Here is a 22,748-nt window from a genome sequence, read left to right as displayed (position 1 = left end):
CTAAACAGGCTGGGGCTGTTTTCCCTGGAGCGTCGGAGGCTGAGGGGTGACTTATAGAGGTTTGCAAAATTATGACGGGCATAGATAGGATAAATAGACAAGGTCTTTTCCCTGTGGTCTGGGAGTCCAGAACTAGAAGGCATAAGTTTAGGATGAGAGAGAAAAGATATAAAAGAGACCTAAGAGACAACTTGTTCACACAGAGTGTGGTACTTGTATGGACTGAGCCGTCAGAGGAAGAGGTGTTGGCTGGTACAATTGCAACATTTAAAAGGCATTTAGATGGGTATATGAATAGGAAGGGTTTGGAGGGATATGGGCCGGTTGCTGGCAGGTAGGACTAGATTTGATTGGAATAGCTGGTCGGCATGGACAGGCTGGACCAAAGGGCCTGTTTCTATGCTGTACATCTCTATGACTCTATGACTCTAAATGCAGATGACACCAAAATTGGAGGAGTAGTGGACAGTGACGACAGTTACCTCAGAGTACAACGGAATCTTGATCAAATGGGTCAATGGGCCGAGCGGTGGCAGATCGATTTTAGTTTAGATAAATGTGAGGTGCTGCATTTTGGAAAGTCAAAGTCACTTAATAGAATGGTCCAATCGAGTGTTGCTGAACAAAGAGATCTTGGAGTGTAGGTTCATAGCTCCTTGAAAGTGGAGTCGCAAGTAGATAGGAGAGTGAAGGTGGCATTTCGTATGCTTTCCTTTATTGGTCAGAGCATTGAGTTTAGGAGTCAGGAGATCATGTTGCGGCTGTACAGGAGGATGGTTAAGCCGCTTTTGGAATACTGCATTTCTGGTCACCCTCCTATCGGAAGGATGTTCATAGAATCCCCACAGTGTGGAAACAGGCCATTTGACCCAATATCCACACCGACCCTCCAAAGAGTATCCCACCCAGACCTATTCCCCTACCCTATTGCTCTACATGACTAATGCAGCTAACATATGACCAATCCACCTAACCTGCACATTTTTGGACTGTGGAGAAAACTGGAGCACCTGGAGGAAGCTGGAGCGCCCAGAAGAAACCCACGCAGATACGGGGAGAATGTGCAAACTCCACAAACGTCGGCATCCGAGGCTGGAATCAAACTTGCACTGGCACTGTGAGGCAGCAGTGCTAACCACTGAGCCACTGTACTGCCCATTTTAAAATTATTTTTCATGATGTAAAACTTGAAAAGGTTCAGAAAAGATTTACAAGGATGGTGCCCAGGGTTGGAGGAGTTGAGCTACAGGGAGAAGCTGAATAGGCTGGGGCTGTTTTCCCTGGAGAGTCGGAGGGTGAGGGGTGGCCTTAGAGGTTTATAAAGTCATGAGGGGCATGGATAGGATAAATTGATAAAGTCTTTTCCCTGGGGTGGGGGAGTCTAGAAGTAGAGGTCATAGGTTTAGGGTGAGAGGGGAAAAATTAAAAGGAACCTTATGGGCAACTCTTTTACATAGAGTGGTGAGTGTAAGGAATGAGCTGCCAGAAGAAGTGGTGAAAGCTGGTAAAATTACATTTAAAAGGCAGCTGGATGGTTTTTGACAAGGAAGGGTTTGGAGGGATATGGGCCAAGTGCTGGCTAATAGGACTAGATTAGTTAAGGATATCTGTTTGGCAAGGACGAGTTGGACTGAAGGATTTGTTTCCGTGCTGTACATCTCTCTGACTATAAATTACATCACATCTCAAATCTGTCCTCAACTCACCTTACCTCAGAGCTGAAAATGTGTTGCTGGAAAAGCGCAGCAGGTCAGGCAGCATCCAAGGAACAGGAGAATCGACCTTTCGGGCATAAGCCCTTATGCTCTGATGTCCAGCATCTGCATTCCTCACTTTCTCCTCACCTTACCTCAGACATTGTTATAGTCACATTTAGAGTCTGAATGAACCTCTTTTTATATTTGAGGTTGAATTAATAGATGCCTTTTTCAATTGAATGCTTAACTGAAAATGTATCAAAAGTTATAAATAAACCATGTTTGCTTGATCACAAGTTAGCAAGTACACGCATGTGTTTTACTTCAGCAGTTCTGAAGAAGATTCACATTAAACTCAAAACAATAACTGTTTCTTTCTCTTCATATGCTGCCAGATGTGATGTTCATCATCATTTTCTGCTTTTTATTTTAGATTTCAAACATCTGCAGTTTTTTGTTAATTGGTTTAGTCTTATACTTTATTATAATGTTCAAACACAGAGCATAGAGTCATAGAGATATACAGCACAGAAATAGACCCTTTGGTCTAACTAGTCCAACCAAATATCCCAACCTAATCTAGTCCCATTTGCCAGCACTTGGCCTAATCCTTCTAAACCCTTTCTATCCCATCTATATGCCTTTTAAATGTTATAATTTTATCAGTCTCCACCACTTCCTCTGGCAGCTCATTCCACACACTCACCACCCTCTGCATGAAAAAACTGCCCCTTAGGTCCCTTTTGTACAAGATTAGATTCCCTACAGTGTGGAAACAGGCCCTTCGTCCCACTAAGTCCACACTGACCCATTCCTCTACATTTAACCCTGCACCTAACACCACGGACAATTTAGCATGGCCAATTCACCTAATCTGCAGATCTTTGGACTGTGGGAGGAAACCAGAGTGCCCAGAGGAAACCCATGCAGACACAGGGAGAATGTGCAAACTCCATACAGACAGTTGCCCAAGGTGGGAATTGAACCCAGGCCCCTGGTGCTGTGAGGCAGCAGTGCCAACCACTGAGCCACCGTGCTTTTCCTCTCTCACCCTCAACCCAAGCCCTCTAGTTCTGGACTCCCTGATCCCAGGGAAAAGACTTTGTCTATTTATCCTATCCATGCTCCTCATGATTTTATGAACCTCTATGAAGAGCCTTGATGCTCCAGGGAATACAGTCCAGCCTATTCAACTTCTCCCTATAGCTCAAATCCTCCAACCCTGGCAACATCCTTATAAATCTTTTCTGAACCCTTTCAAATTTCACAACATCCTTCCCATAGGAATGTAATCAGAATTGCATGCAATATTCCAAAAGCGGCCTAACCAACCTTCTGTACAGCTGCAACACGACCTGCCAACTCCAATACTCAATGCTCTGACCAATAAAGGAAATCATATCAAATGCCTTCTTCACTATCTTATCTACCTGGAACTTTTCTGCACTCCAAGGTCTCTTTGTTCAGCATCATCCCTAAGACCTTACCATTAAAGTTCTACATCTTGCTCTAATTTGCTCTCCGAAAATGCAGTACCTCGCATTTATCTAAATTAAACTCCATCTGCCACTCCTTTGGCCCATCTGATCAAGATCAGAAGTTTACTGAGGTAAACTTCTTCACTGCCCACTACACTTCCAATTTTGGTGTCATCTGCAAACTTACTAACTATACCTCTTATGCTCATGTCCAAATCATTTATATAAATGACAAGAAGTAGTGGACCCAGCACCAATCCTTGTGGTCACAGGCCTCCAGTTTGAAAAACAACCCTCCAGCACCATTCTCTGTCTCTACCTTCGAGCCAGTTCTACCAGTAAAGACTAGATCTCCCCATATTCCGTGAGATCTAATCTTGCTAACCAGTCTGTCGTGGGGAACCTTGTTGAATGCATTACTGAAGTCCATTTAGATCATGTCCATTGCTCTGCTCTCACCCATCCTGTTACTTCTTCAAAAAAACTCAATCAAATTTGTGAGACATGATTTCCCACGCACAAATCCATGTTGACTATCGCTAATCCGTCCTTGCCTTTCCAAATATGTGCAAATCATGTCCTTCAGGATTCCCTCCAGAACTTACCTACCACTGATGTCAGGCTCACTGGTCTATAGTTCCCTGGCTTGTCCTTCCCACTTTTCTTAAATAATGGTACCATATTATTAGTGGGCGGCACAGTGGCACAGTGGTTAGCACTGCTGCCTCACATAGCTAGAGACCCGGGTTCAATTCCCGACTCAGGCGACTGACTGTGTGGAGTTTGCACGCTCTCCCTGTGTCTGCGTGGGTTTCCTCTGGGTGCTCCGGTTTCCTCCCACAGTCCAAAGATGTGCAGGTCTGGTGGATTGGCCATGCTAAATTGTCCGTGCTGTTAGGTAAAGGGGTAAATGTAGGGGAATGGGTGGGTTGGTGTGGACTTGTTGGGCTGAAGGGCCTGTTTCCACACTGTAAGTAATCTAATCTAATCTAATCTAATCAGCCAACCTCCAGTCTTCTGGCATCTCACCTCTGACTATCGATGATAGAAATATCTAGGCAAGGGGCCCAGCAATCACTTCCGTGGCTTCCCACAGAATTCTGGGGTACACCTTATCAGACCCTGGGGATTTATCCATTTTTATGCGTTTCAAGACATCCAACACTTCCTCCTCTGTAATATGGGCATTTTTTGAGATGCCACCATCTATTTCCCTACATTCTATAACTTCCATGTCCTTTTCCACAGTAAATACTGATGCAAAATACTGGTTTAGTATCTCCCCCATTTTCTGTGGCTCCACACAAAGGCTGCCTTGCTGATCTCTGAATGGCCCTATTCTCTCCTGATGAAGGGCTCCTGCCCAAAATGTTGATTTTCCTGCTCCTTGGATGCTGCCTGATCTGCTGTGCTTTTCTAACACCATTCTAATCTTGACTCTTTTCTCAACTGTACCAGTCTAAGATTGATCTGTTTCCTCAGTATCAGACTGCGTCCCATCCCCCTTCCTTATTAGTTTGAATCCTCCCGAACAGCTCTAGCAAATCTCTCTGCCATATATCAGTCCCCTTCCAATTCAGGTGTTATCCGTCCTTCTTACATAGGTCACTGCTACCCTAGAACAGATTCCAATGATCGAAAAATGTGAATCCTTCTCCCCCATACACTAGCCCCTCAACTGTGCATTCACCTGCCCTATCCTCCTATTCCTACCCGCACTAGCTCGGAGCACAAGAAGTAATCCAGGTATAACAACCATCGAGGACCTCCTTTTTAAATTCCTGCCTAACTTTCTATATTCTCCCTTCAGAATCTCATCCTTTTCCCGCCATATGTCATTGGTTCCAATGTGTACAGCGACCTCCTGCTGGTCCCTCTCCCCTATGAGAACATTCTGCACCCTCACTGAAACATCCTTGATCCTGGCACCAGGGAGGCAACACACCATGCTGATTTTTCATTGCTGGCCGCAGAAACGTCTGTCTGTGCCTCTCTAGTCAGAGAGTCCCCATACACAATCAATTGCTTGGAACCCGACATACCCCTCATTTCATTAGAGCCTGTCTTGATACCAGAAACTTGGCAGTTCGTGCTACATTCTCCTGAAAGTCCATCACCTCCTACCATTTTCCAAAATAGCATACTTGTTTGAAATGGGGACAGCCACAAAAGGCAGCACTACCTGCCTATCTCTCCTATCTTCCTTGGAGTTCCTTCCATCTACCTGACCATACCTGCGGCTTTTCTCCCTTCCTATAGCTACCATCCATTACACCTCCTAGCACTTGTAAATTCCTCATTGCTTCTAACTGTCACTCCAAGCGATCTATTCGATCTGACAGGATTCGTAACCAATGGCATTTATTGCAGATATAATCCTCAGTAATCTGTAAACTCTCTTGAAACTCTCACATCTGACAAGAAGAGCACATCACTCTACTAAAGACCATTTTGCTCCTTCCAATCTACAGACCCAGAAAATAGCACCATCTTATTGCTCTACAAAACACTACTCCAGGCTGACTTAATATTTATGGCTTATATTTTTAAAATTTAATTAAGAGACAGATCCCAATAAAAACATATAATCAAGGAAGAACCCACTTTCCTCACTATTGTAGATTTACAGTGATTCTATACTTAAAACTATTCACTTATCGGTTTCTGTGCTGTGACCTCTCCAAACAGTTTCCTCCAAGATCAGTTGTGAATTTCACAATTAAGTTGTCTTAGACCTACTCCGTCCTGAGTCTAGCCTCGAACACAAACACTTGGAATCGGTGGACTGGACCATGTTCAAGTACTCAGCGGAAAACTTACACGGGTACGTCTCCACAGTTACGGACTTCATTAGCAAGTGCGCGGACGACTGTGAGCCAAAGAAGTCAATCCAGGTGTTTTCCCACTGGAAATCTTGGATGAACCAGGAAGTTCACTGCCTACTGAAGACCAGGCAGGCAGCATTCAAGTTGGATGACCCAGACCTATACAGAAAATTCAGATATGACCTTTGCAAAGCCAGGGAAGCTAAGGGACTGTACCAGACCACGTTAGAGGCCCAAACCAAATATACAGATACCTGCCACCTGTGGCAAGGCCTACACAACATAATAGAATACGCAATGAAGCAGAGCAGGATAGTGGACAAGGCATACCTCTCCATGACGTTCTCAGTTAGCTCCCTCCTGTAGACATGAGATCGGGCTTTCCAGAGTCATACCGAGGAAAGCACTGGACCTGGATGGTTGCCCCAGCCCAGCTGGCAGTTATTCACCGATATCTTCAACCTCTCCCTCCCACAAGCAGAGGTCCCCACTTGCTTCAAGACCACCATCATCCCAGTACCAAAGAAAACATGTTCAATGTGCCTTAATGACAACCGCCCAGTGGCTCTGACCTCCATAATCACTTCTAGGACCAATGCTTCAAGGCGCTGGTCATGGTCCATAACATTAGCCTCCCAGCCTGCAATTTGCCGACTGACGAAACAGGTTCACGTTTCATTTCCTTCACCCTATGCTCATTCCTGGAACATCTGGATTGCAAGGACACCTACATTAGACTTGTCAACTACAGCTCTGCCTTCATCAGCATTATCCCTTCCAGATTGATCTCAAAAGACCGAGATCTAGGTATTGGTTCCGCCCTCTGCAACTGGATCTTCAACTTCCTGACCCACACACCGCAATCAGTGAAAATAAACAACTGCACCTTCTCCACGATAATCCTCAACACTGGAAACCTGCACCTCCACCCCTACCCCATCAAGGATGCATTCTCAGCCCCCCACTATACTCCCAGTACACCCATGACAGTGTTGCCAAATTTCAAACGAATGCATCTACAAGTTTGCTGACAACACCACCATGGTCGGACAGATATCAAACAATGATAAATCAGAATACAGAAAGGAGATAGGGCTTGGCATTCTTGTGCAATGATAACAACCTCTCCCTCACCATCAACAAAACTAAAGAAGTGATCACTGAATTCAGGAAGAATGGAAGAGGACAAGTCCTGCCCCTTCTACAACAACAGAGCTGAGGCGGGAAAGGTTGAGAACATCAAGTTCTTGGGAGTGACGATAACTGACCACCTGTCCTGGACTTCGCACCAATCTTTACAGATGCACCATAAAAAGCATATTGTTCAGGTGCATAATAGCCTAGTACAGTAACTGGTCTCTCCAGCACCTAAAAGAACCATAGAAGGTTGTGTGCACAGCCCAGTCCATCATGGAAGCCAATCTTCTACCCACAGATTCCACTTACACTTCTCATTGCTGCGGAAAGGCTGCCAACATCAAAGACCCCTCCCACCCCTCAGACAGAAGATACAGAAGCTTGAACACACACCAACAGGTTCAAGAACAGCTTTTTCTCTGCTGTTATTAGACTGATGAATCGACTCTCTGACTTTAAATAATGTTGGTCTTGCTCTGCACACTTCCCATGCAGTTTTTACTTGTATGCCTCATTCTAAGCACCCTGTGATCTGCAGGTCCTTGTTTGCTTTGATCTGCATGTACTGCTCACAAAACAAAGCTTTTCACTGTACTTAGGTACAAGTGACCACAATAAATCAAATTAATTCAAAGACTAGAATAAATTTACAGGATGTGGGAGGTGGAAATGAAGTGATGAAGTCCACAAGACAGAAAGCGATATATGTTCTGATGTTGGTCGTGAAGTTCTGATAGGGTTGCAACCACGTTCAAGGAGGAGACACATTCTCTTTTACTCATTGTCCTTTTCTGGAGTCGATTCTTTGGCACTTGAAGTTTCTTTTAATTTTAAAATCTCAGTGATGTATTCCAACTTGTAAGAAAGATAGGGTTAGAACTTGAAAAACATCTATTCAGAGAGAACTGGTTATTGTCCCCCGCAGACGGCCTTGACGTAACCACTTTGCCATAACAGACAGACAAGTTTGTAACGATTGCCCTTCCCAGGAGGCATTTCAATCAAAGCACAGCTGAGCATCAGCACACAATGGAGATAATTCATGTAAATTTCATGGTTTGGATCTTCTATTGTGCAAGGCTGTCAAGATGGCATCAAAACAGAAAGGGTGTTGCTGGCACTCTTTTTGCATTATGGATTCCCTTTGTTTCAGGTACTTTCTACAGAAGAAGTGGTTGTTGCTTATTGTCCTTCGGCATCTTCTAGATCAGTAAAACAATGACAAGCATGAAATTCTGAAAAAGAAATAATGTCCTGACATGAAAAGGATTCAGTTGAACAATGATCACATCCAACTCAAAATGTTCACAATTTCTCTCCACACTGATGCTGCCAAACTGACGGAGTTTCTCCAGCACTCTTTTTATGTAAGATTTCCATCTTCTGCAGCGTTTTACTTTGTATTATGCCCAGATATGTCTTCTATTAATCTCGAGAGGTTTATGGAAACAGGGTCTCTCTTGTGAATCAGATCATCTCTTCAGACATGTTAACACATAACGCATTGGCTCATTCAAATGGCTTTCAAATAAAGGCCCAGTTGATAGAACTAAAAGACAATCGTTCATATTTTATAACCTTGTGACAAGATATACTTTCCACCTAGATTACAATTTTAATGAGCTCATTTCAAACCCTAACATCAATCAGGAAAGATAGCAGATCTCCAAAGTCCATGCACCATCAACAAATGTCCACTTTTATATCTCAGATTTCACACAACATTAACTAACCTGCAGAGTGAATGTCCAGCCACTGTAATCCTGAACACTGATTTATACAACAAGTCAATAGCAACAGATCAGCATGGTAACTGAATGATGTATATAGATCTCTGGCATGGAAGGAGGACTCAAGAATTTACTTGAAACTTGCACTAAACTCTGATGGATTTTGTCCTCCTGATGCAGGGCTGTGTCTGGGGACCAAAACTGACGGTGTGAGGGGTTCTGATTATAAAGTGGTCAGGCCATTCTGGATGACTGCCATTGGAAAATAGCCTAACTCTTCCTCTGTTATTCAAAGCTAGCAAGATATGGTTTATTTATCTAATTTCTACACTCACAATTAAACGTAAAACCACCAGTAAAAGAGAAAACCTGTCCAGAATTCATCTCCACGCCCAACAAACACATGTAAGCAAACCAAAAAGATTACACGATAGCCCGTGAACTTATCTTTTGTAGCTGCAGGCTGATTTGTTGTGTGTTTACTGCAATTCCTATTTCTTAACTGCGGTATTACCTTTTTAACTGTTGTCTGGTTCTCTTATTTTCTAAAGTAATGTTAAAATGATGCTGCTTATTAAATATCTGACAGTAACAAATAGCTCCAGTAATTGCCTGCTAGTTATTTTAAGGGTAACAGTTAGCATGGTGAAACTGTGACAATCCATATCCAGTTAATTGGGTGATAAAGCTCTTGATATTCTGCTGACTGCAGCTACGCTGTGGCATCTGTTAGTTTCATTATGTTGTACCCAAAGGAGACAAAAAGCTCTTATCTTTGGATAAATCATCTCAATGCAGCTTCATTTTGCATCCTAGAGCGGCATTAATCTGTCACTTTATCAAGGCATTTACTGTTGTTGTTCATCACTGTGGGGCACACCTTGAATTTTACCCACTTTTTAAATTTCTTTTCCCCAATTTTTCTTTCCTTCTTTCAAGCCTAACAGACTCTTCCATTGGGAAATAGTGGCACCAGCAAAAGCTTATGAAAGCACCTTGCCTCTGAGCCACATGCTCATGCTTCCTAAAACAGTAGCTCACCTCAGCTGACTCCAAAGGTGCTGCATTGAAAAAGTGCAGCACTATTAGAGGAGCTGGTTTTCCGGTGAGATGTTGGGTGTAAGAAGATCCCTATGTTCTACACTAGGGACAGTACATACAATCCCACACAGTTTGGAGCTAATGTTGCTCTCCCAAACATCACAAACAGATCACCATGTCAATATTACATTGTGGTTTGATGACATAGAACATTACAGCGCAATACAGGCCCTTCAGCCCTCGATGTTGCACCGACCTGTGGAATCAGCCTGAAGCCCATCTAACCTACACTATTCCATTCTCATCCATATGCCTATCCAATGACCATTTAAATGCCCTTAAAGTTAGCGAGTCTACTATTGTTGTAGGTGGTGCGGTCCACACCCCTACTACTCTGAGTAAAGAAGTTACCTCTGACATCTGACCTACTTCTATCACCCCTCAGTTTAAAGCTACATCTCCTCTTGCTACTCATCGCCATCAGAGGAAAAAGGCTCTCACTGTCCACCCGATCTAACCCTCCGATTATTTTATATGTCTCAATTAAGTCACCTCTCAACCATCTTCTCTCTAATGAAAATCACCTCAAGTCCCTCAGCCTTTCCTCCTAAGCCCATCCCTCCAGACCAGGCAACATCCTCTGAACTCTTTCCAAGGCTTCCACATCCTTCCTATAATGCGGTGACCAGAACTATACGCAATACTCCAAAAGTGGCCGCACCGGAGTTTTGTACAGCTGCAGCATGATCTCATGTTTCCGAAAAGCAATCCCTCTACCAATAAAAGCGAACACTCTGTATGCCTTCTTAACAACCCTATCAACCTAGGTGGCAACTTTCAGGGATCTATGTACCTGGACACCAAGATCTCTCTGCTCATCTACACTATCAAGAATCTCACCATTAGCCGAGTACTCTGCATTCCTGTTACTCCTTCCAAAGTGAATCACCTCACACTTTTCTGCATTAAAACTCCTTTTGCCACCTCTTAGCCCATCTCTGCAGCTTACCTATGTCCCACTGTAACTTACAGCATCCTTTGTCACTATCCACAACTCTACCGACCTTAGTGTCATCCGAAAACGTACTAACCCATCCTTCTATAACCTCATGCAGGTAATGTATAAAAATGACAAACAGCAGTGCCCCCAGAACAGATCCTTGCAGTACACCACTAGTAACTGAAGTCCAGGATGAATATTTCCCATCAACCACCACCCTGTCTCCTTTCAGCTAGCCAATCTCTGATCCAAATCACTAAAGAACTTCCAATCCCATGCCTCTGTATTTTGTGCAATAGCCTACTGTGGGGAACTTATCAAACTCCTTACTGAAATCATATACACCACATCAACTGTATTACCCTCATCCACCTGTTTGGTCACCTTCTCAAAGAACTCAGTAAGGTTTGTGAGGCACGATCTATCCTTCACAAAACCATGTTGACTATCCCTAATCAACTTATTCCTTTCTAGATGGTTATAAATCCTGCCTCCTATAACTCTTTTCAACACTTTATCCACAACCAAAGTAAGGTTTTCAGGTCTATAATTTCCAGGGATGTCTCTACTCCCGTTCTTGAACAAGGGAACAACATTTACTATCCTCCAGTCTTCTGGCACTACTCCTGTAGACAATGATGATATAAAGGTTGAAGCCAAAGGCTCTGCAATCTCTTTTCTGGCTGCCTAGAGAATCTTAGGATAAATCCCATCCGGGGACTCATCTTTTTTTCACTTTCCAGAATTGCTAACACCTCCTCCTTATGCACCTCAATCCCATCTAGTCTAGTAGCCTGCATCTCAGTATTCTCCTTGACCACATTGTCTTTTTCTAGTGTGAATACTGACGAAAAGTATTGATTTAGTGCTTCCCCTATCTCCTCTGACTCCACACACAACTTTCCACTACTATGTTTGATTGGCCCTAATCTTACTTTAGTCATTCTTTTATTCCTGATATACCTAGAGAAAGCTTTAGGGTTTTCCTTGATCCTACTTGCCAATGCCTTCTCATGGCCCTTCCTGAAACATCTAAATCCCAGATGCTGCAACAACCATTCCTGCCTGTTTCTGTGCAGTACATCTCTATGACTACATGGTGCCAACCAGAAAATGTTTTTTTTTAAAAAGTGAAAGTGAAATCAGCTTTGCACAAAATTTTCCCAATTCCTCTGCTTGTTTTATCACTGTGCATATATTAACATTGTTAGCTTATTGCACAATGTAATTAATGAGCTTGTAAAATGCATTTACAGGATAAAGCAGCAACAGAGCAAGGCAAGGGATTCAAACTCGAACAATATAACCATACTGCATCTTTAACATAGTAACCCATCCCAAAGCAAGTCTTAGGAGTTATTACAAATCAAAACATGTGACATTGAGCCACGCAAGGGAATCCCAGGGCAGAAGTTAACATTTTTAAAAGGTCTTGTAGGCTTTAGGAGATGTTTGAAAGGAGCAAAAAAAGTGGTACAGTCATGGAGAGATTCAGTGAGGGAATTGCATAAGTTAGGGCCCAGATAACTGAAGGTGCAGTATCGAACCACAAGAACACAACAAGGGATCTTACAGTCAGTTGAAGCTCCTTTGCTATTCAATATCGGAATGACTGACTAGAGGCTGATTTGCCCACTCCTCCTATCTCTTGAATCTGCAAGATACCAATAAACTGCTTATCCAAGCCTGAATGTATTCAATGATGGAGACTCTGCCAACCTCTGGTGCTCTCAGAGCTCATACAATTTACAACCCTTTGAGTGAAGGCATTTCTCATCTCAATCTTCTACAACCAGCACCTTATCCTGATATTGTGGCGACTATTTTAGATCCCCTATCCAGTGGAAACAATCACTCAGCATCTACCCTAACAAGTCCCTTCAACACCCTGTGCAGTGATGAGAATGGAGAAAGTTCCAAGAGGCCAGAAATAGAGAAACACATATCTCAGCACAATGTGGGACTGAAGGAGTTTACATAGATTGGGAGGGTGAAAATACAGTGGGACTCAAAAGCAAGAATAATAATTTTAACAAATAGGCATGTTGCTTCACCAGGAGCCACTGTAGGTCAGGAAAGACATGGCTGATGAGTGAACGGCTTGGTGCACGTAAAACCACGTTCAGCAGTGTTTTGGATAGGTCAAGTTTTGGCAGGGTAGAATGTGGGAAGGCATGTTTGAGAATAGGCAAGTCTAGATGGAACAAAAGTTTACATGAGGACTGCAGCAGCTGATGAACTGAGACAGGGAGCAAGTCAGGCGATTATTATAAAGGTGGATGATATAAACATCATCTTAATTGTGTGGATGAGGTTGAATGCTCATTTCAGGATCGAAGATACCACAGTTTGCAAACCATATGGATTAACCTTCAACTCCATCTCTAACCTTAGCAAGTATGTGTGACTCAGGTGTTTACAGCAGCAATCGATGACAATGGCTTCAGTCTACCCAATAATTAATTGAAGGAAGTTCAGATAAAAGCAAGGCGTATTCCTTTAAAGGTAAAAGGCAGAACATTCACAGCTAACATGTCCTGGATAATAAAAAAAGCTTCCAAAAATTAAATTAAAACTGAGAAAGAAAACTTTGAACAAGTAGCAGGAGCGGGATTCAATCAATAGCCTGGAGATTATAGAAATACAGTTGAGAACTGAAGATAAAATGGGAGCACAAGTGACGCTGTGAGAAACAATCAAAAAGGCAAAACCTAAACTAAACACTAAAATGTATTACTAACGTGCAGGGCAAAACATGATCAGGACCAGTAAACAGGTATAGCCATTGTTATAGATAATTAGCCTGTGACTGTTTGTGGTAATGTTGACAGCACACTGTCATTCAGCCCAACAATAGTGTGCTGTTGAATGGCTACAAGACGCAGCATGAAACCTATCTTCACAGGAGGTTAGAATAATTTTAAAGCAGTCTGGTCTTCTGTATTTGAGTACACACCTCTTAAAAGAAGAAATGCATTTTGGTTGCAACAATTGGTTTCTGAGCAGGAAGAGGATTGAACATGGCATGAACTAACCAACAAGCATGCTCCAAGGCAATAACTGTAGAGTTGAAGGCCACAAACTTTTAATCTTATTTGAATATAGAAGGCTCAGTGCAAATGACTGCCCTTACCATCATAGCAATATCTAACTGACTGTGGATCAGGGTGACTTAGCACAACTAAAGTCAATTAGAATTAAAGGAAAAATTCACCACAGATTTTTAGATATTTCTAGCGCAAAGGCTATGTATCTTGAAGCCAATTATCTCAGCCCAGGACATTGCTGAAGGTATTCTTCAGGGCAAGGTCCTAGTCCCAAGCAATTTAACTGCTTCACCAGTGACTGTCCCTCCAACCTGAGATTAGAATTGTACAAAGTTTAGTACCATTCGCAAATCCTCAGTCCAAGCCAATACGCAACATGAGAAAAACAGAAATTGCTGGAAAAGTTCAACAGGTCTAACAGCATCTGGGGAGAAAAATCAGAGTGAACATATGTCGGTCCAGTGAACCCTTTCTCAGAACGGATGGTAGCTAGGAAACAGTTGCAGAAGATAGAGTGGGGGAAGGTAGTAAGAAATAAATGATCTGTGGAGATAGAGCCCAAAGAGAGAGAAAAACAGTTGGACAGACAAAGGAGTGAACAATAATCAGCCTGGGAGAATGAAGAGGCTACCAACTGGGACAATTAACAGCTAACAATGGGTGACAGGTAGGAACATGGGGGGAGGTGCCTCAAGTCCTGAAATTATTGAATGTGATGCTGAATCCAGAGGCTGTAGAGTTCCAAGCAGAAAATGAGATGCTGTTGTTCCAGGCTGCACTGGAGCATTGCAGAAAGCCTGAAACAGAGATGTTGGCTCGGGAACAGGGTGGTTTGTTGAAGGGACAAGCAAGTGGAAGCTCAGGGTACTTTTTTTTGTGGACAGAGCGTCACTTCACCTGGAAGATGTGTTTGGGCCCTTGGATACTGAGGAAGGGGGAGGTAAATGGGCTGATGTTACAGAAGGAGCCATAGGGCTGTGGGCAGATGGGATACCAGGAGTGGACCAGGACATCCCAGAGGGAACAAGGCTGACAGGGGAGGGTAGGGGAATATGTGTTTGGTGGTGCGTTCTCACTGGAGGTGGCAGAAATGGAGGCTAATGATTGAGGATCATCCATAATGCCAGATGATTAGCTTGTGGATGAAGAACTAACCCAGGATATGGATAAAATTAAATGATGTAAGATGAGGTAAGCACAACATCTAGTACAGGTATGATCGGCTGAACGGCTGCCTTCTGTTCTGCAAGTTTCTAATCATTCAGAAAATGTCCTCCAATGCAAAGTAAACATTTGTGAACTATTCTGGAATTTCTCAATCACATCCAAAAGAGCTGCAGTGAAGAATAACTTTTCTATCACGTGGCATGTCTCCTTATGTGGCCTGCCTTCACATTTTCTTTGAGTATCCTCCACTATAATGTCTTGGAATATTTTGCTACATTAAAGATGCTATATAAACACAGTTATTCTTCTTGCTGCAACATAGCATCACCAAGGTGATACAATGCAAAAGGTGTTGTCAACATGTTGACAGTGACAATGTTCAGTCCCCACGACTACATTGCTGGCTGTGCTGTGCATGATGATGTACAGAAAGATAATGATGACAGGCTTTTGATTGAGGCTGTGGGCAACAACAGGGCAGAGATACCAGCAGGAAGCCCAATGTTGAGGGAGACAACCTCAGAGACTCAGGTTCATAATTCTTTGAAAGTTGCGCCACACGTGGACAGAGTGGTTAAGGCGGCAATTAGCATGGTTGCCCTCGTTGTTCAGATATTTGAGTATAGGAGTTGGGAGATCATGTTGAGAATGTGCAGGAAGTTGGTGAGGCCTCTTCTGGGGTAGTGTGTGTAGTTCTGGTTGCCCTGCTATAGGAAGGATATTATTAATGTGAGAGGGTTCAGAAAAAAACTTATCCTCCATTCTTAGTAATATCCTGTTAACAGTTATAAGCAGAGGCTGGGACTTCTTTCACTGAAGCATAGGAAGTTGAGGGGTGACCTTATAGAGGTTTATACAGACGTGAGGGGCACATATAAGGTGAAAATTGCAAGGGTCTTTTTCCCTAAGGTGGATGGGGGAGTTCAAAACTAAGGGACATATTTTTAAGGTGAGAGGAGAATGTCATAAAAAGGACATGAGGGGTGACTTTATTTTGTTATTTTACAGAGAGGGGTTCATATGTGGAATGAACTGCCAGAGCAAGTGATGGATATAGGTACAGTTACGACATTTGAAGATGTTTGGATAAGCACACGAATAGGAATGGCTTGGAGGGTTATAGGCCAAACACAGCCAAGAGGGACTGGTTTAGTTTGGGAAACTTGGTCGGCATGGACTAGCTGGACCAAAGGGCTGTTTCTGTGCTATATGACTCTGTGACTGTGTATGGGAGAACATATGACAGAGATCATGAGTGAGAGGGAGGGGGAAGTGAAAGTACTGGAGGGGAGTGGGGTGTTGGGTGGGAGGAATTCCAAGAGGAGCCCTAAGAGTTTACCGAGGAGAAATCCTCTGTTGATCCAAGAATCTGCCCTAACTATGCCAGGGAAAATGAAATACATTGTAACTTCCAGAGTGTTACACTGAGCTGAGCTCACTCATTACAGCAAAGTGCCCCAGCTTGGAACAGCATTCCTGTCGATGTGACCATGGTGCTCTTACACAGCCCTTTGCTGTATCTCCCATGCTCCAAGAAATCAATAGGTCCTGCTGTTAGTCAGCATTTAAAATGGTCAGACCCGGAAAAGGGTATCATTTTCAAAAGGAGTGTAATAATACTTAATGGGGCTGTAAAAATGATGTCGTTTACACTAATTTAACTTTGCCATTGCATTAAAAATTTTAACCTCAGGCAGCATGTTAAAAATTAAAGACAACTCATCATTAATTCAAATCAAGGCAATCAAGATCATGATTAATCCTTCCACAAAGGCTGGAAGGTTTCCTGTGACAGCAGAAAAGTACATTTAATATTAAACAGCCAGAACCTACATATGCTGTACTAGGTATTCAACTGCACTCACCACAGTTCACTTCTGTAGCTGTTATAGATACTTGGTCCACCACACCCAACTAATCATCACCAAAATTGCTATTCACTGGCAATGCATTGTTACCTAAAAATAGAATCCCGACAGTGTGAAAACAGCCCTTTGGCCCAACACGTCTACACTGACCCTCTGAAGAGTATCCCATCCAAACCCATTTCCCATTACTCTAAATTTACCCCTGATTAATGCACTTAACCTACACATCCCTGAATACTCCGGTAATTCAGCACGGCCAGTTCACCTGACCTGTGCATCTTTGGACTGTGGGAGGAAACCGGAGCACCCAGAGGAAACCCACACAAATACAGGGAGAATATGGAGGAGCAGGTGTTGGACTAGGGTGTACAAAGTTAAAAATCACCTGATGAAGGAGTGACACTCTGAAACCAAGTTGCTTCCAATTAAACCTGGTGGACTATAACCTGGTGTTGTGTGATTTTTAAAGGGGAGAATATGCACACTCCACACAGATAGTCACCTGAGGCCAGAATCAAACCCTGCCTGTGAGGCAGCAGTGCTAACCACGGACCCACTGTGCTGCCCCAAGGTGTCCCATTAAGAATTATTACAATCCTTTTGAAAACAATACCCTTCTCTGGGTGTGATCATTTTAAATGCTAACTAACTGCAGGAGAATGGGAGATGCAGCACTGGGCTGTGTAAATACACTAGGGTCATATTCTCCATCAACTTTTGCACAACTTGAGTGGTAACTAGAGTGTCAACATAACTAGTAAATTCAATGTACCCTGTAATGAAAGATTGCAAAAATAATTACAGGATCGCATGAAATGAATTTAAGAATTACTTAAGAATCCAAAGTCACATGACACCAGGCTGGAGTCCAACAGGTTTACTTACCTGATGAAGAAGCAGTGCTTTGAAAGCTTGTGACTTAAAAAAAATCTGTTGTACTATAGCCTGGTGGTGTGAGACTTCTGATTTTATCCACCCTAGTTCAACACAGGCATCTCCACATTATTATTTAAGAAAGTCAGATTTACAAAATAATGGCCTACATATTGCAGTCATCAATGAATGAACTGTGTTTGCATTTCCAGCTGCACATGAACTATTAGTAGAGTTTTGCAATGGCAATTGATAGTGACTAGAAAGTCATTTCAGCATGGTGTCCTCAAAGGATCGGAGTTCTGTGTGAACAGCAGTTTCTCATCAAGTAGTAAGATTGAAGAATCCTTCCCAGACTTGTAGAATATCAAATAGATAAAGTTTTCTTATTAAATCTCCAACAATAATGAAATAAAGAGATTCCATATTTGTTAAAAGTTAATTTTCAGCAACACATTGTTGGGGAGATCATAGCATCGAGGTAAACCTCACTGGAAGTAGTAATTCACAAACTAAGGACGTAGTTTCAAATCTCTGTACGTCAATTATCAGAATTTAAATTCATTGATTAGTCGGAAATAAATGTTTGCCTCAATAATGGCGACAGTGAAACTACTAATTGCTGCATCTCTGAAGCAGTTCAAACAAGCATTTTAAAAAGGGAATATTTTTCCCTGGAAAAATGCCAAAATATATTTTTCAGTCTAAACAGCAAGTGTTGCCTGCTATGCACACCAGGGGAAACCCACTGATGTGTCAAAGCAATTACAGTGTTTAAAGAGGCTGTGTTTACATTTATTCTAACGCAACTTATGAGAAAAAAAGGTGTTGAGACATTCCTAGAGGTAACTTGATAAATTGTCTCCAGCTACTTGAACAAGACTCTGCAAGGTTAACACTTTTCATTCAAACTTGAAAGGAAAACTTGATTGAACATTTCCTTTGTACATTTTAAAGCATTTTCAAACAGTTTATTTTATCTTTGCTCCTGTTCAGAACAGAACTGCCCTTGAAAATTCATTCTTGACTAAATCTTATCACAAGACCATTATTTACCTCAAGATAAAACATGGATTCATTTTAAATAGATTATCACAGCTGTACCCCAGCATTCAAATTAACCTGACTACATTTCCTGATCACCACACCTTATAATTCCTAATTTAAGATTTTTGCAACTCACCTGGAGAGGTTGCTGATCTGGTTTTTCGATTTCTGGCCGAAAGTATCCACCCCTGATAAAGAGGAAAGATGTGCAGTCAGATTGGGAACCCAAATACAATTTTACAGTAACCGGATAGATGAATCATAATAAATGTAAAGGAAAAAAAGAAGAAAACCAAACTATTGTTACTTTTCTGTAATGCTTTCAGCATGATTGAATTTTGCTGAACCACTAATAGTGAGTTAAAAATCACACAATGCCAGGTTATAGTCCAACAGGTTCATTTGGAAGCACTAGCTTTTGGAGCACTGCTTCTTCATCAGGTGGTTGTGGAGTATAAGATTGTAAGACACAGAATTTATAGCAAAGATTTACAGTGTGATGTAACTGAAATTATATATTGAAAAAGACCTGAATTGTGCGCTAAGACTCTCATCTTTTAGAATGACCATGTTGGTTTCAGTTCCTTCATATATAAATTGCAAAACGTTTTTAAAAATTTACATTCTCAAGTGAACTTTAACAATTGATGTCATGTTGGCCCAGATAATGCATTGAAGGTGTGAGGTGCCCTGTGTGATACTGTGCCGCAATGTTCAAACTGACTCTAATCTAAAAAATTGATTTAGAGACTCTAACATGGATTCATGCAGTTTTTGAGCAAAATAAAATGCAATTCTTGAAGTACAAATTCACCCCCTAGACTCATATGTGTTTGTGTGCATGTGGATGTGCGCGCATGTGGGGGGTGGTAGGAGTGTCATTGAGAGTGTGAGTGTGAGTGTGTGTGAGCGAATGTGAGCGAGTGTGAGTGTGAGTGTGTGTGTGTGTGTGTACGCATGTGCACGTGTGTCTAGTGCAATGGGGTCACCTGTAGTGTGACATGAATCCAATGTCCCGGTTGAGGCCATCCCCATGGGTTCTGAACTTGGCTATCAGCCTCTGCTCGGTCACTATTCATTGTTACCTGTCCCAAAGTCCGCCTTGGAAGACGGTCACTCGGAGGTCCAAGGTCAAATGTGCCGGACCGTTGAAATGTTCTCTAACTGGGAGGGAACACTCCCTTCTGTTAATTGTTATGCAGTGTTCATTCATCCGTTGCCGTAGCCTCTGCTTGGTCTCACCAGTGTATCATGCCTCAGGGCATCCTTGCCTGCAGCGTTGGTAGACAACGTTGGCTGAGTCACACGAGTACCTGCTATGTACATGGTGGGAGATGCCCCCCTGCATAATGGTGGTATCCGTGGCGACACTCTGATATGTCTTACCGTGACAAGGTTGTATGGTGTTGTCCTGATAGCTGGGCATTTTCCTATGAACAATGATCTGTTTGAGGTTTGGTGGTTCGGTGGTTGTTTAAGGGCGAGAAGTGGAAGTGTGGGGAAGGTCTTGGCGAGGTACACATTCTCATTGATAACGTGTTGCAAGCTGCAAAGAACATGGATAGTTTTTTGGCTCCTAGGAAGTACTGGACATCGAAGGCTACCTCGTCAGTTGCAATGCATATCTGTCTCCTGAGGAGGTCATTACATTTCCTTGCTGTGGCATGTCGGAATTGGTGGTTGATGAGTTGAGCATCATCCCATTCTTATGAGTGCATCCTTGAGTACTTCCAGGTCCGTCATGTTCCTCGTCATCCGAACAGATCCTGTGTATGCATAGGGCTTGTCCATAGGAGATGGCTGTTTTAATATGTTTTGGGTGCAAGCTGAAGAAGTGTAGCATCACACATTATCCATGGGGTTGCAGTGGAGTGAGGTGCCCATCATTGATGGAGATGCATGTGTCCAAGAATGAGACAGATAGTAGAGAATAGTCCATGTTGAGTTCGATGGTGGGATGAAACTCATTGATATCACCATGGAATTGTTTCAGTGACTCCTTGCCATGGGTCCAGAGGAAGAAAATATCGAGCTGCAAACGACAGGGTACATTTCGTTGTCCAGTACTTCCCAGGAGCCGAAAAACTATGCCATGTTCTTCGTGGCCTGCGACACATTATCAATGAGGATGAGTACCTTGCCAAGACCTTCCCCAAACCTCCACATCTCGCCTTTAAACAACCACCAAACTTCAAACAGATCATTGTTCGTAGCAAACTGCTGAAAGACACGTCAGAGTATCGACATGGATACCACCATTACGCATGGGGACACCTCCCAACATGTACATGGCAGTTACTCATGCGAGGAGAAAGTGATGACTGCAGATGCTGGAGATCAAAGCTGAAAATGTGTTGCTGGAAAAGCGCAGGTCAGGCAGCATCCAAGGAGCAGGAGAATCGACGTTTCGGGCATGACACTCATGCGACTCAGCCAACATTGTCTATCTCATAAACTGCAGCCAAGGATGCCCTGAGGCATGATACATTGGCAAGACCAAGGCAATGGATGAATGGACACAACAATCAACACATAGAAGTGTTCTCACCCAGTTGGAGAACACTTCAGCAGTCTGGGACATTCGACCTCGGACCTTCAGGTGACCGGCCTCCAACATGGACTTTGGGATACACAACAATGAAAAGTGGTTCAGCAGGGGCTGATAGTCAAGTTCGGTACCGATGGGGATGGCCTTAACTGGGACCTTGGATTCATGTCACACTACAGGTGACCCCATTGCACTACACACAAACATACACACACTTCCACATTCTCTCTCTCTCACCCTCTTGCACATTTATACCCCTTTACACTCACAGATACACACTCTCTCACAGACACTCATAACCACCGTCCCCCCGTCTCCCAATTTTCTCTCTTTCTCCCTCTCCCACACACAAGTTTGTGGGGTGAATTTGTATTTGCAGAATTACTTTGCTCAAAAACTGCATGAATCCATGTTAGAGTCTGTATCAGCATTTTTAAAGATTAGAATCAGTCTGACCATTGTGGCACAGACAGTCCCACACAGGGGAGCTCAAACCTTCAATGCATTATCTGGGCCGACATGACACCACTTGTTAAAGTTCACTTGAGAATGTAACTTTTAAAAAATTTTGTGATTTCCATATGAAAGAACTGAAACCAATATGTTCATTCGAAAGGATGAGAAACTTAACAACAATCCAGGTCTTTTTCAATATATCATTTCAGTTACATCACATTGTAAACTTTAGCTATAAATTCTGTGTCTTACAATCTTATACACCACAACCAACTGATGAAGGTGCAGCGCTCCAAAAGCTAGTGCTTCCAAATAAACCTGTTGGACTATAATCTGGTATTGTGTGATTTTTAACTTTGTCCACCCAAGTCCAACACCGGCATCTCCCAATCATTACTAACAGTGAGGATACTGCTATTAACATGGGCTAAATCTAACAGCAAGTTCTTGTGTCTACATATGCACAATTAAGTGCAGAACTCCAGGAGTCCCGGTCAGCAGATGTCCTGATGCAAACCTCATTGTTCAAGTCTTCACTAATATAACATGAGGTAAATTAAATATTGAGTTTGCAATAAAGCACAATGAAAAGAATTAGCGTTGGTAAAATCAGAAGTGAATGAGCTTTTAAAAAGCATGACGTGATAACTGCTGCTGACAATGTTGGTCTGGAAAAACAATTTTACATGCGTGCAGTCTCATTGTCTTGGAAGAAAACTATTGTACAACAGTTTTTTTAAAATCAAGTTTTTTGTTTATCTTTTTGCTCTCTTCTTTAAACAGAAGTATGTTTCAAGACAGGAACTTCCAGATTACAGACAGATTCTGTTCTGG

The 22,748-nt window shown here is 42.6% G+C and overlaps 1 protein-coding gene across 2 annotated transcripts in view; it reads right to left on the bottom strand.

Moving 5' to 3' along the window:
• The window catches only part of LOC132828418 (alpha-1,3-mannosyl-glycoprotein 4-beta-N-acetylglucosaminyltransferase C-like), a 164,952-nt gene that overhangs the window by 55,134 nt on the left and 87,070 nt on the right, over positions 1-22,748 (bottom strand). For both annotated transcript variants that reach the window (XM_060845510.1, XM_060845509.1), the window contains exon 2: positions 19,047-19,098. The gene's annotated coding sequence lies outside the window, so the exon portion shown is untranslated. The remainder of the gene's footprint in view (positions 1-19,046; positions 19,099-22,748) is intronic.

The sequence above is a fragment of the Hemiscyllium ocellatum genome, chromosome 26, assembly GCF_020745735.1.
Source record: "Hemiscyllium ocellatum isolate sHemOce1 chromosome 26, sHemOce1.pat.X.cur, whole genome shotgun sequence".
NCBI lineage: Eukaryota > Metazoa > Chordata > Chondrichthyes > Orectolobiformes > Hemiscylliidae > Hemiscyllium > Hemiscyllium ocellatum.
The sequence above is the reverse complement of the archived record's forward strand: the minus strand, read 5'-3'. Positions and strand labels throughout refer to the sequence as shown.